Source organism: Pipra filicauda, unplaced genomic scaffold (genome assembly GCF_003945595.2).
Source record: "Pipra filicauda isolate LSUMZ 115617 unplaced genomic scaffold, ASM394559v2 scaffold67_size6003252_pilon, whole genome shotgun sequence".
Classification (NCBI taxonomy): Eukaryota; Metazoa; Chordata; class Aves; order Passeriformes; family Pipridae; genus Pipra; species Pipra filicauda.
In genome coordinates, this window is record NW_024104842.1 from 3,817,106 (window position 1) to 3,831,222 (window position 14,117).

The window sequence follows — 14,117 nt, forward strand, 5'->3', positions numbered from 1 at the left end:
CTCACTTATGACCTTGATATTACAACTCATATAAGTCTATGTTCTCTGCAAATTTCAGTGTCTGCTTGACCCTTTAAAGGAATAAACATATAGTAAATAATGCATTAACCTGCTAACTACTAGAGATAATGAAAACTGAGGACTTTCTCATTTCTGTCTCTTTCCAATTAACCATAGCTTAATCAATGATAAAACTCTACCTCTTGTCTCATGAACAGTCCCAGGTTTTACTATTGAGAACTTTTGAAAACAAAAAATAATAATTATATTTTTATATAATTTTAATATCATATAATGTTAATTATATATTTTAGCTCTCCTTAGCAAAAGAGATGCCTGTTGCACTTTCAGTGTACAAATTAGGCAGAAATTAGTAACTGATTTTTACTATTTTCCTATATCATCCCCTTTTAAAAAAGCAATAATTTTTGACTGCAATTATCCATGATTTTGAGTTGTAGCTAACATAGGATAAGTAGATTTGCTACCCAGCAGCCTTTTTCATTTTCTGTCAACTACTGCATTAAAACTCATAGTTCAGCCAGATGACTCCAAGGCTCCAGCAGAATGCATGAATAACTGTATGTAGGCCTAATGAAGTACAGCTTTTCAATTTATCTGTTTGTTCCAGTATTTTCTTCCTTCTAATGTTCAGAAACTTTGTACATGACTTATTCCATCCTGTGGAGAAAAGTGACAAAATAAAGCCTTTACCTGGGTTTTTTTGCCATGTTGTATTTTAAAATCCAGCCATACCACCGTTCCTTTCTTGACTTTCCTTTGTCCTTTATTTACCCTTTCAAGAATTGTGTATGCCTTTGGTTATATGTTTTTTTCATGGTTTGCATTGGAGTTCTCCTAATTTACATCTTACATTTTAACCTGCCAGAAATTACACTTCTTTCTAGGGAAAAAGAACTGAATAATACAAAAGAAAGATTGTATCCGTCACTGACAGAAGCAAATAGTATATTTATGCTTATAACATATGGATCAGTATATTTATTCATTGATTTATAGTACTTAGGTATTCTTACCAAAAATTCAATAATTTTCTAAACTTACTTTGTACTGGGGATGAAGGGGAATCTGGCTGGGAAGCAACTTTCTTAATATGACTTTTCCAGGAGACAACAGTTGAATTTTTGTTTCAAATTCCACCCACTTTGTTAATTCAGCTCCACTTTGGGATTTTTTAATAGGAAGAAGAGTAAAAGTGTGGTAAATTCATCTTTAGTTGCATTAAGAAAGTAATATTATTCATATAGAATCATTATGCTAATATGAGGTACTTTAAAAGCGTGTGTGCAAATCTAGTCCTTCCACATTTGTCCATAGATCATGTGGACTGACATTTTAAAGCTTTTTTGGAAGACGTCAAAAAACAAAAATGAAAAATGTCTGCCAGTAACATAAAAAGTCATGTGATATTTGCTATTTCAATAGCAAATTGAATTTAAGGGAAGACTGTTTGTAGGGAATAACACCTGTAAGTCAGTAATATTTTCCTTAATTTTTGGATTGACATAATTTCTGTTTCATCTCCTCTTCATCATTCTCTTTATGTCCTCTACACATATGTGTTTTCCACTGGGCTGTTCTCCATCTGTAGGAAGTGCTTGATGTACAGAAAAATAGGGATTAAAGAACATTCTAGTAAAGTGCAGAGGAAAGTGGAAATTCTGCTAATAATCATGTTAATTTTAGAAAATATCAAAATACTTAAAGATTATGCCTTGTAGATCTCAAAAAATGTATAGAACATGAGAGTTTCTTTAGAATCAGGGAAAATTATATATATAACAGATTATACTGAATTGAATTAGTAAATGGCTTAAAATACATATTTTTAGACCAAGGCAAGCATTCTGTAATCATAGAAAAGTGCAAGAAAATGACAATATTTATATATATTATTTGTGCATAAATTAATTGCACTGCCTTTTGCAATTCATAACTTGTTTATGCAAATTACATTGTCAAGCTACATATTAGAATTTTTCTTCTGGAATGATTGTACACATATAGTAAGGTCTTTTTATATAAGGATTATTTAAGGTCTTCTAAAATGTATGTTTATATTTTTATGTATGTAGAAATGTTTACACATATTTATATTGCTTGTGATTTTTTGATTCTTCTTCTTGCAAAGAACTTTAATTGAATTCAAAGCAGAAAATTCACTAAAATGTACACAAGCTGGATCCAGTGCCATAGTATTGCTATTGAAATCAGTCATGTTGGATAAAAGTGTATTAACATGCAAATACAGAACTGAATGTCTCGACATCCAGTTAAGGTTTCCCAGTGTCACTACAAAAACCACCATAGAAATATGTAATATTTAAATTTCAGAAGCGTCGTGTGTATGTCATCCACAATATTTTTCCCTATAAATGTTCTTACAAGCTATTGAGGTCAACCAATTAAAGGTTTTGGTGTACTGGTACTTCTGTTGATTTGTGTTGTTATACAGGATCTGGCTCTGTGGTAATACCTATATACAATGCAATGAGAAAGATTATAAAGGAATTGTCGTAGTAATGGAAATAAAAGAGCTGGTTCAGATTTAGGACTAATTACAATGACTGTAGTTGTTCTACAGCTGGTACTATTATCAGATCAGGAATTTATATACAAACTCTCAGAGATCTCATTTCATGTGCCTGTCCCGATTGCTGCACACTGTTCCATATGACTGCTTTGCATCAGTGGAGCGCGAAGCATCTGGGATACATCTTTAATACAATCAGTGTTTTGGCAGAGTGGCAACAGATAGTTTAGAAGTTCCTCACTCGGGTACTGGTAATGTTGTAGCTACATAAGAAACCCCTTGCTGCTTGGTATTAAGTTGATTATTTTATTTCAGTAAGTTAATTGCTTTTATCCCCTTTTGTCCTTTCCACCTTTCTACTGTGTCGCAGACTGAAAAAATCTGTCATGAGCAAGAGGAAAAAAAATTAAAACTGAAAAGCTCAGATGTGCTCTGAGACAATGGGACTATTCCAGTGCTGTGTACTGTATGGCACATTGTTAAACTGATTCTTAAATGTATTAAAAAACAAACACTAAAACCAATGTACTATTGCCAGTGATCATGCAGAGTGTAATGAAACGATCTGGCTTAGCAATTATTTTTTTTAAAACATTGCATGTATAATCATTTTCAAGCTACCACATTCAGTAGTTGTTAGTCATTGTCCTACATGCTGATCCTTCAACTAACTGCTTTTCTGCATATCTCATGCTTTTTTTTTTTTAAATTTCCTCTTCATTTTGTTTTTTAAGAAGGTAATAAAGAAGTGTGAGTCCTTTCAAAACCTGTCTCATGTTGATTGAAGCTGTCTATTTTCCAATTCAAAATACATTTTTAACACCTCCAAGTTACCCAAAATAAGAGGTTTATATTAAATCTATATATTGATACCCAACTCTTGTGTTTTTTGTAAAGAAGAGATAAAGCTGTCACTAGCTGACTGAATGTGCTTAAGAAATGAGAATTTGAGGGAAGAGCCACTTCAAGCTTAACCCAGACCAGTGAAGCTATGTGAGTAGAAAATAGATGTAATTTAATAAATTGGAAGAGACCATTATTGTTTCTCATATCAAGGTTATTTGTGTTCTGACTTTCAAAATGTAGCAAGTTGCCTCAAAGACCCAGTGCTGCCTCTCAGGAATTTCCCCCTGTCTGTCCAAGGCTGAGACAGATTACAGAAATAAGGTAATTTATCTTTATGTCAAAACAAATGTATATATTTTACATATTACATTTTCCATTTTAAAAGTGGCTAAAGGTCAAAGTCATATAAAAAATCAAATCAATAGATAAAGTACTATTGAATAAAACCTTTTTAATTTACTTTTAATTACAATTTTAGATCCAATTTTACTGTACCTACAAAATATATAAAAAAATTTTATCATTAAGAACATCTAAGAATTTAGAAATCATACTTAGGATTTCTGGGAAACATTTCTTTTTCCCACTGGAATTTATGTTTGTCAGAGTATTTCTTTCTTCTTTCACAGAACAGGGAGCATTATACAATCTATCACATACTGAGAAACAAGAATGTTGATTTAAAACCAGTACTTACAGGTGATAAGACACTTTAACCTCCCTTCTCTGCTTTTTACTCCTGCTCTAGGTGGAGCTACAGATCTGCATGTGAAGTCTTTAGGAAGACATCACTTTTTGTTAACGTTTAACGGATATCTTGTTTTTTCCACTTCTGTTTTTGATGAACCATTGTTTTTTTCTTAATGACTAAAAGGAAAAAAAATTATTTTCACTAGTTTGATGAAATCGGGGGAAAAAATGAAGACATTTTCATAGTTTAAATTCTGGAACACATACAGAATATTGAGGAGTTTATAGAGTAATTTTTGAAGAAAAAATAGAAAAAATAGACAACTATGCTTAGATTTGAAAGGTTATCAAAATGCAGTACTTACTATATATGTGTGTAGTTTAAAAGCACATAACTTTTGAGTCAAATATTTTTAGACTCCCTGATCATTTTAGATCTTTACAACACAGTGTGAAGGATCATTTTTCTTTAATTGCTTATCTAATTTTTGATGTTATCACTTTGCATATTATAAGAAACTTTATTAGATTCTATTTTTCTGTTTTGAGAGGATTTTTTTAATGTGGTGGGGTTCATTGGTTGGTTTTTTTTTTTCCCCTAAGTGGAAAGTCAAGTCTCTGCTTTAAAACTCCTTGCACTGATGGTTTAATTTCCCTCTTTCGTTACTGGAAAACATCAAAGAATCAGAAGGATATTTTTGCCTGAATGTCTGTAGGCAGTGATAGAACATTCCCAAACACTACCTATTGAACCTGAGTTTTCTTTACTCACACAGTCATTAATTTAAATTAAATTTCAAAAATCTTCAGATAATCTAGCTGGAAGTCCTCCAGAAAAAGGTGTGTGTTGCATGTTCCAACGTAATGATGCTGTCTTCACTAAAGTTAAAGAGGACAAAAACCCCTTGCTTTTGGAATGGAATGGATTCCTTCCTGATTTCTTATTTTCTTTTTTCATCTGGTTCTTCCTTCAATGAAATATTGCCTCTGGACTGCAAGAATAGTAAGAAAAAAAGTGAATATTTTAGCAAAAGAAAAATTTTCCAACAACCCCAAAAAGATTACCAGAGGACAAAATTCTAAAGAAGACATATAAATGACATATGAAAGAAAATCTGCATGAATCTCTTGGTGTCACCAACTCTGTGTCTGAGTTCAAAGGGAAGAATTATGAAATTTGCTGATTTTAATTTCTGTTTATGAAATGGTATCATAGAAAGGAATTATCTTTCCCTTGCCTTTTCTTCTCTGTTTCCAAGTGGGAATATATTCAGAAACAGTAGAGAAAATATTAAAATTTGCACCTGAAAAAATGGTGGAATAGTTTGATTACAGCAGAATTGGAAAACGAAAGCTGTTTCCAAAGGTTTGTTTAAAACATACCCTTAGATATCTTCTTTTCCTTTTGGTAAATGTTTTACAGTCTTTTTTTGTCTGCGTGATGCTCTGTAGTACAGAAAAAAGAAGAGCCTACATCCTCGGAAGATAATTTATACTTAACAAACTCCTCTTTCAAATTATGAAACTAATTTTTCCTGAAGCATACCTTCAGATTCAGAAAGCATTTTCTCTATACACTTACAGTCAGAATAGCATCTTATTTTTCAAAGCAGGACATATATAAATATGTATTATTGCAAACAATTTTAAATAATTCTAACCAATTCTAAGAAATATTTCTATACATAGTCTTTAACAATCTTTAAACAGACTTTAACAGAATTGCACTAATAAGGTGCAAAATGCTTTCCTAAAACCAAAAAAAAGTATCGTAAACTGCAACTTAAAGAATTTGTTTCTGTTCACCATGTAATTCAGAAAGTAAGTTGCTTTATAGGAGGAAAATGTTTTATAAATTGTTTTTTATCAGTTGGCATGTTTTTATAATCCACTTACTTAACTGCTCAGTGCAAGTCAATGCAAGGTAAAGAATGCAATAATTATCTTTTATTTGAAGTACTGCAAAAATATGTTTAACACTCACATAAAACTAACAGCTAAGAATTCTATTTCTGGATTTTCTATTGATTTCCTGCATGGTTTTGCATGAGTAATGCTTCTGTTCTGCAGAGTGCAGCCCTGCTCCTTACATACTCCTTACCTGCTTACATTGACTATTTGTGAAATGAAAGCTCTAGTCTCTCTAACTTTTGAAAGCTGTAAAAGATATAAATTCTGTCACTTAGAGTATTTTATTTTATGTAATGTAAAAGTACTCAAAGACAACATGATAACTCTTAAGAAGTATCCATCAAATACTGGATCTGGAAGTCTGAACAAATGGGCATGGATGAGATAGACAATACTAAATGTAGCAATAGTTATATTCAGAATTTCAACATATCTATGTCTTTGTGTTCAAGAATTTTCAGGCACCTGAAATTTCCATATAAAGAAATAGTGCTTTCCTAAATGACTTAATTCCACTGAAAATAATTAGTCAAATAATAATTAAAATTACTACCACACAAACTTTGATTCCATGCAAGGAAAATTTATGTTTTCAGTCAGTCACCAAGCTGATGTGACAAGTCATACAATAAAAGGCAACTTATTTAAAATTGAAAAAAAAAAAAAAAAAAAAAGAAGAGCCATTAGACATTGATATTATTGTATCACTCAGAAAAGAGTCAGGAAATAAACTTGGATAAAAATGATTTATCCTGAGGTATCAGCGATCTAATCTTAGAAAACAGTCAGTTTATTCATTTAAACTGTGGAAGTTTTCTCACAGGCCTCAGAAGAATGTGTGTGGATTTTAGCTGAGTTAATTTGGAGGAAATGAAATCTTTAATCTTTTAAAAGATTATAATGTTTCTTCTTGCTTTGTAGCCACTAATACCAGGAGACAGAGGAGGTAGTTACAACCTAGCTGATAGACATATGGTGTAGCAAAGCTCATTAGTTCTATTGTCATTAGCAGAAAGGTTTATAACATAGGAATTGATCTGTGTAGAGAGAAAAGCTGCAAGAAAATTACTGAATGTTGTGTTGCATTTTGTATGACTTGAAGCTTCTTTCACATATGATTGGGCATCTGGCTGATGGTCTCTAGGAGCCATTGGGCTATCCCAGCAGTTCCAAAATAAATGTCACGTCTTAGTCTGTAAGTTGAATCCATGTCATAGCAGAAGAGAGTATTTGCAGGAGTAGGACACAGTCCAGGTTTCTGTGCAGCTCTTTTCCTTAAGAAGAACTCCTGGTCTTTACTCCAGGCTGGCTGAAAGACCACGAATATCTTCTCTTGCTCTGGTCAGCCCAGGAAGTGCAGAAAAATTAATTCATTTCCATTTAAGGAAAAGGGAAGCGATGGCATTGCGATGCAAAAAACTCCACTATGAAACTTCAGAAAGGCATCATAATTTAACTAAAATTAGCCACAATATACTGAATCTGCTGCTACTACCTTATGCTCAGATTTGCATAGTATACCCCTATCATGTTGCAATGGATAGTGCAGTTTGCCTCAACTATCTTGGAAGAAGGCACCAAATTATAATCATAGCTATCTGCGAGTTGGGCCATATTGTCTAATAATTTTATAACCAAGTTTTTGGGATCAGGATGTGAGTTTGAATATTTGTTGTTATTTAAGGATTGGACAGTTCGGAGGATGTAGTCATTCCGTTTTTCAGGCATAGTAGAGGCATTGCCTATACAACTGAATTTCCTTTGTGGAAAGAACAAATTTTCTATGTCTCACAAACACGCTAAAGTGTTCTGAGAATAAGTGTCCAGTGCATGTTTGGGGACTGGCCTTGATGCTGCATGGTTAGTATGCTAATATTTTAAATTAAGAGTTAAAATTAGCAATGTGACAGCAGTTTCACAGTGTGTCTGTATCTGAATGATGTCAAAAAAGAGCGTACCATAGTTTTGCTAAGTGCAAAAATGTGAGTGCCTGTGCTTGTGTCTCTGTTGGTTGGTTTGGTACTTCCATTGTCTTTTACCTTTACAGAAAAATTAAAGGGATAATATGCACAAGGAAAGTCATCAATACTAAATTGAATGTTATTGACTGAGTGAGCTACCAACTCACAGTCATCAGCAAAAAGAAGCTCGCTGATGAAGAAATCAGCCATATGTGTCTGCTGACTGAACAACTTGCATCAGTATGAAACTGAACAAACATAGCTCTGCCAGTGGCTTCCTTCTGCACAACAGAAAGGAGATGTAAAGGAGTATGGAAACTATTTATGATATTAAAGAGATCTTGCCATTTCCACCTATCTAACCATCATCTTATTACAGAGGCTTAGATAAGTCAGAAAGAAAATTTGCGGGGCATTCATGGGTCTGCAAAAGCTTATAATTCACATTGTCAAAAGCTTTAACTAGGCAGGTGGTCAGCAAGCAAAGACTGTAACTTGCACTGATACTATTTGAAGAGGATCATGTGTGTAGTGTTACTTTCCTAATAAGTCCACATGGAAGTTTTGGGAAGACAGATTACATGAAACAGAACTTGAGTTGCTCAGTTTAGGTATGCTAGGGTTTTCGTAGCATCAGAGAAGAGAAGAGAAATGCCAGAATAATGTTCACAATTTGCATCATGATTTTTTGTAATAGATATTGTTGGTGTCTTTGAATTGCTGTGAAATTGCCTCCTGCTTTCATATAATGTGAGAAGACCACGTGGTGTTCATGCTGCTTTTTCAAATGTAATTTACTGCCGTCTCTTTTCCAGGCCTGTATTGTACAAAGTCACTGAGCGTACTGTTTCGATGTCAAGACTTTGTAAAAAAAAGAACATTTTTGACTGAAAAATTTGAAATGTCATCTTTGCATTTTGAGCACAGGAGACTATAAATTTCAGTCTATGACAAATTTCTGTCATTCTCAGAACTGTGACTAAGGATTTTTTATTCTACACTTCATACTGACAAAGTATTGTATTAAGTTTGTTGAGCTTACATGCTATAACAGGTGAAAAGATGTGTGTGCTGTCACTCTCTTACCTATGCAAGGAGTATATAATACAGGTACAGAAACTGCATTGAGTAGGCTGATATTGACAAATACAGGTTGAGTTTTAAGATCTTTTGTCTAGTGAATGGTATTGATTTCTCTAGATTCAGTGCTACTCCAGAGTGCTTTCAGGAATGATATTGTTTTTATGTTAATTTAAAGTGTGTTTATACCATTTTGTGACTACATTCTGTGTTAATGAACACTTACTTCTGTCATGTCCAATACAGTCTTGGGCCTCTGTTGTATATGTAATTCGTGCCACTATCAAATCTTATTACCTGCAACTGCTGGTTTTCTGTTTGAGTTTTCAGCTGACAATCCAAAATTCATGGCAATGCTTGAAGACAGAGGTATCGTTTCTGAAAATTGACAAGAGCTCAGGATAAGTTAGAGGAATTGGAGGGGAAAATAGACGCAAGCAGTCTACTGGTTTTTAAATTGAGGAAATAGTCTGGAGTTTTTTTATCACAATTACATAACTATCTGAACAAAACCAGAAAGAGGGTTCTTCTTATGAAATCTCCAAATACAAAATAAAATGTAATTTTAATTCAGGCTGAAACAAACAAAATAATCAGAGTATATCTGGCACAACTTAAGTAAAAATATGTATCATACATATATGTTGAATGAAATAATAAACAGTTCAAAACTAAGTGATTAATAATGAATTTTTTAAAGTTTTTTTAAAGCAAGTGTAAAACTGTTGTAAAGCTTTTTTAACATCAGTTTGGCAAATACAAATGCATTTATGGTTTATATCAGAGTTGTCTGATCTGTGTAATTTTTCCCCAAAAGGGTGTGAAGCAATTTGTCCATCTCTATGCACCTTCAAAAGAAGGAAGTTGAAGCAGTCTTTCAATCCTGTTACTGTATTTCTGGTGAGTTACTGATGATGTCCCTCCCAGATGCAGTAGAGTAACACACTATGACAATAATATATAGATAAAATACAGTACAGAAACTTGCACTGTGCAAGTAATGGATAATCTGCCTATGCACATCATATTTAAATTATATCCTAACACCTTTTTGTACAGTATCATTTCTATTGAAACAACAAATTAAAGGCATAGGTTAACTTGGTATTATCTCCAGAGTTCTCAGTCCTCTGTTAACCTACTCATATTTTTTATCATTTCCATTCCCCCCTCCTTGTTCTTTTAAATTCTTTCTGCAAACAGAACATCCTCACTGAGAATCAATCTCCCTTTCTTCTTCCCTCTCTCCTTTTACATTCCTTTTTTTTCTCTCCTTCTCCTCCTTCTTCTTCTCAGTTTTCTTTTCCTTTCTTTCTTTGTCATTTTTAATGGAATTAAGAATTTATGTAAACAAAATTTCAGAGGCAATGACCACTAAGTTTTTTTTTAGAGGAAACCAGAGGAAAAGCACCAGGCAAAGAAATAGCAAAACATTGTTTGGTGAAATTCAGAATATACAGTTGTTATAACAAACTGTTCTTATTACCAGGAGAAATCAGGACCGTGCTTAGGTCTTGCATACCTATCAAGTGGGATTACACTTCTGCAACATACCTGAAATGAGTAACATAATATACAAATGGGACATAAAATGACATTCCTTTTTATGCTTTTCATATTAGTATGTGTTTAAATGACTGATATATGACCACGTAAGTCAGCAGTTCTCAAACTGTGTGCTGTGGTCCATAGGAAACCTCTTTAGCACTTAGTACAGTTGTCCACCTGCCCTCCTCCAATCCTAACCTGAAGATAGAGGAAATACATTACATACTTTTCCAATAATACTTTACCAGTATCTTGCCAGTTTTTATATTTGGTGTGTTGTCCAACTCTTGGTTGAACTGATTTGGTGTATGTTTTTAGTAATGGGAAGAAAGTGAGGGAGGAACATTTTATTAAGAAAAACTTTTTTGAGGCAGTTTGTAAACTTTCTAAGCAGAGTCAACATAGCAACCACAGGAGCTGGACTTCACTCTTTGTCTTTAGACACTTCCACTTTCATAAAAATTGCAGCTCGTGGTTCCGCCAGGTGACACCAGCATGAGCACATGCCTTCTTCTGTGTTTCACGCTACTGCCACTTAGAAAGAATTATTTTGGAGCTCTGTAGGGTTACTTTTTCTCCTTCTCTTTCAATGGGGGCAGTTTTGTCTGTTGTCTTTGCTTTTTTCCTCTGCCCTCTTGTTGGGAGAGTAGAGGCAGTGACAGTACCACAATGAAGTGCTTGGCTGTGCCAGCAGCAATTAGCTGCTCAAATAGTTGCTTCTCTTCCCTAGAAAAAAGCCACTAAAGCAGATGAAAGCATCCTGTGGGTGGACTTGATCCATGGACTACCTGTAGAACTTGCAGAACTCATTAGCATCTCCTCTATTGCTTATAGTCTGCTAGGTGTAAAGGTATATTTAATTTAATTTTAAATGTTAGATTCCTTTAATGAGATGGAGTGTGTTTCATAAGGACATTACTTGCAATATATAAAGCAGTTTTGTCGGGATAAAATGATGTACGTCTTGGACATAAAGTGCTTACTAGAGGGCTTAGTGGCATAAATATTTCTACTGCTAGAGAAAGCTGTATGAAAGTCCACCAGTAAAAATCAAAGCATATGCTAAGTAAGATCTTAAACAACTCTGTATTCAAAAATAATAAAGTTTCATGATTTAATTTACAAACTGCAAAGAAAGCACGGACATCACGTTTATGTAAAGATTCTACTTACCTATGATTTATTTTTTCTGAAGACTGAAAGGCCAAATCCCGAGAACTTCAGTGGAAGTTACATGCAGGATTCTGGAAGAATTATAGTGCGTGATAGTAGTTAACTACCTTCTGAGGTGTTACAAAAGATATTAGAGAGTTAAATGTTCGGCTTATAGCTGCAACTTTTAAACTTGAGCTTGGGAAATTTAAATTCAGTAAACATCCCTGCTACGTTCTTTTCAGAAAACAAGTCTCATGCATTTTTATGTGCTTCTGTATTATTTAATATGTTACACCTTACTTAGACTTAGAGTTCTGAAAGAAAATAAAAAATACAACTGGGATAGCTGTTAGATGTACTCTGCCAAATAATATTTTGCCCAGGTCATGTGTAGGGTGCTATCATTAGTGTTCTGTGCTAGAAATTTTATTGTTGTTTGAATTTTTTTTTTTTGGTTGTTTTGTGCCCTTTGTTATGACCTTGGGCCTCAATCAGCTCATTAAAAATTAAATTGCTAATTATAACCTAGCTTTGTTTTCCACTTTGATCAGAAAGCACAATAGGTTCCTTAAGTGGATTTACCCATAAAATATTCTGGTAATGAGAATAGAAAAGGCAAGTTAAATAACTTTAATATCAAAACAAAAGCTACAGAAATTCCACCCAGAGTCTAATAACAAAAATTTTATCTAATAAAAAGATAAAGCTCCTTGAAATACTAAAATTCCATTTTCTAGCTTATTAAATTAACATCTTTAACAATTTGAAGTAGGTATAATTTCCACTACTTCTTCCGTGGCTAATACTCCTCTTCCATCAGCCTGAACATTACAGCATTATTTAATTTGTACTGCAATAACTTGAATTCAAAGGAGGAGATAAAATTGTTTAAAAATCATAGAGAAAATTTGCTGAATGCTGTTAATTGCCCACGTTTTAACTATTTTTGCAGTTTTACTGTGTTCATGCATTACTTGCTATGCAGGAGTACTTAGAGATTTTAGCTCATAGGCATTTCCTCACACAAAGATTTGGGAATGGGTGGTGGTAGAAACAAAACATAAAAATATATGTAATGTGAAAGCATGAATCCACTTAGTCTAATCTGCTGTTTCTCACAGGATATAGGGGAAAGCATGACAGTAGGAAAAAAATATATTGATACTTGTCCAGCATCTTAAGTGAGCTTTCTGTGACCTTTGGCACCAGTGATCTTTCTCTTTCCTATACAGACAACAATGATCTTAAAACAGAACATTCCCGTGTAAACATGAGTGTTTGATTTTTGTTTTTATTATTCTCTTTTCTTTAGTCTTCTTTTGATTTCTGTTGTTATTCCCTTTTCATTAGTCTCCATTTCCAAAGGTTTCACTCATTCTGAAATGAGATCAAATCCCTGCAACTGAATGAGCAGTTGCAAACTATGGAGGATGAATAGTTCAGCTATGGTTCTGAGAGATGAAAACACAGGAAATGTTTGTAGTAAGAGGTGGGAAATAATTAATAATGGACAGAATTAATTAACAATTACTATAAAAACCACAAACCAGTCTGTCAAATGTAATTTTCACTTACTAGTTCTTAATGAGTAAGGATCCAAAACAAATAATTGAGGATGACTTTGGGAAGGAACATGAAATATATTTGCTCATACTAATAAGCTAGATTCTGAAAATTGAATTAAAATTAAACTTAGTACTACTTTTAAATCAATACAGAAAGATGAAACATTTATTTTAGGATTTCATCATAACGTTATAGCTATCAGGCAAGGGTTGGCAAGCTTAATATTTGACAGGGTTTTCAAGCCTGGACTACCACACCTTGAGAAAATAAAGAGGCTTCAAAGCTGGTCTACCTCAAGAGAGGTCTTGAAATGAGATAGAGACAGTAAAAGGTGACTTGTCAACTCCAGCTAAAATCGCTGAGCATGATCATAGAATCTTAGAATCATAGAATCATAGAATCATAGAATCATAGAATCATAGAATCATAGAATCATAGAATCAACCAGGTTGAAAGGGACCTCTGAGATCATCAAGTCCAACCCTTGATCCACTGCTGCCGTGGTTACTAGATCATGGCACTAAGTGTCACATCCAGTCTCATCTTAAAACCCCCCAGGGACGGAGAATCCACCACTTCCCTGGGCAGCCCATTCCAGTGCCTGATTACTCTCTCTGTAAAGAATTCCTTCCTAATATCCAACCTAAACCTCCCCTGGCAGAGCTAAAGACCATGCCCTCTTGTCCTACTGCCTGGGGGAAGAGACCAACCCCGACCTGGCTACAACCTCCTTCAGGTAGTTGAAGAGAGTGATGAGGTCTCCCCTGAGCCTCCTCTTCTCCGGGCTAAACAACCCCAGCTCCCTC

The 14,117-nt window shown here is 33.9% G+C and overlaps 1 long non-coding RNA gene across 3 annotated transcripts; it reads right to left on the reverse strand.

Moving 5' to 3' along the window:
• Nucleotides 1-4,835: 4,835 nt before the first annotated feature.
• On the reverse strand, nt 4,836-13,675 carry LOC113989451. 3 transcript variants are annotated; one of them, XR_003541274.2, is made up of 6 exons: nt 13,569-13,675; nt 11,764-11,834; nt 9,340-9,420; nt 6,192-6,247; nt 5,474-5,536; nt 4,836-5,082 (listed from the first exon to the last, which is right to left on the reverse strand). It is a non-coding gene; the product is annotated as an uncharacterized LOC113989451 (long non-coding RNA). The 3 variants fall into 3 exon arrangements; XR_005566257.1 differs by lacking the exon at nt 6,192-6,247; XR_005566256.1 differs by lacking the exons at nt 5,474-5,536; nt 6,192-6,247.
• Between the last annotated feature and the right edge of the window lie 442 nt (nt 13,676-14,117).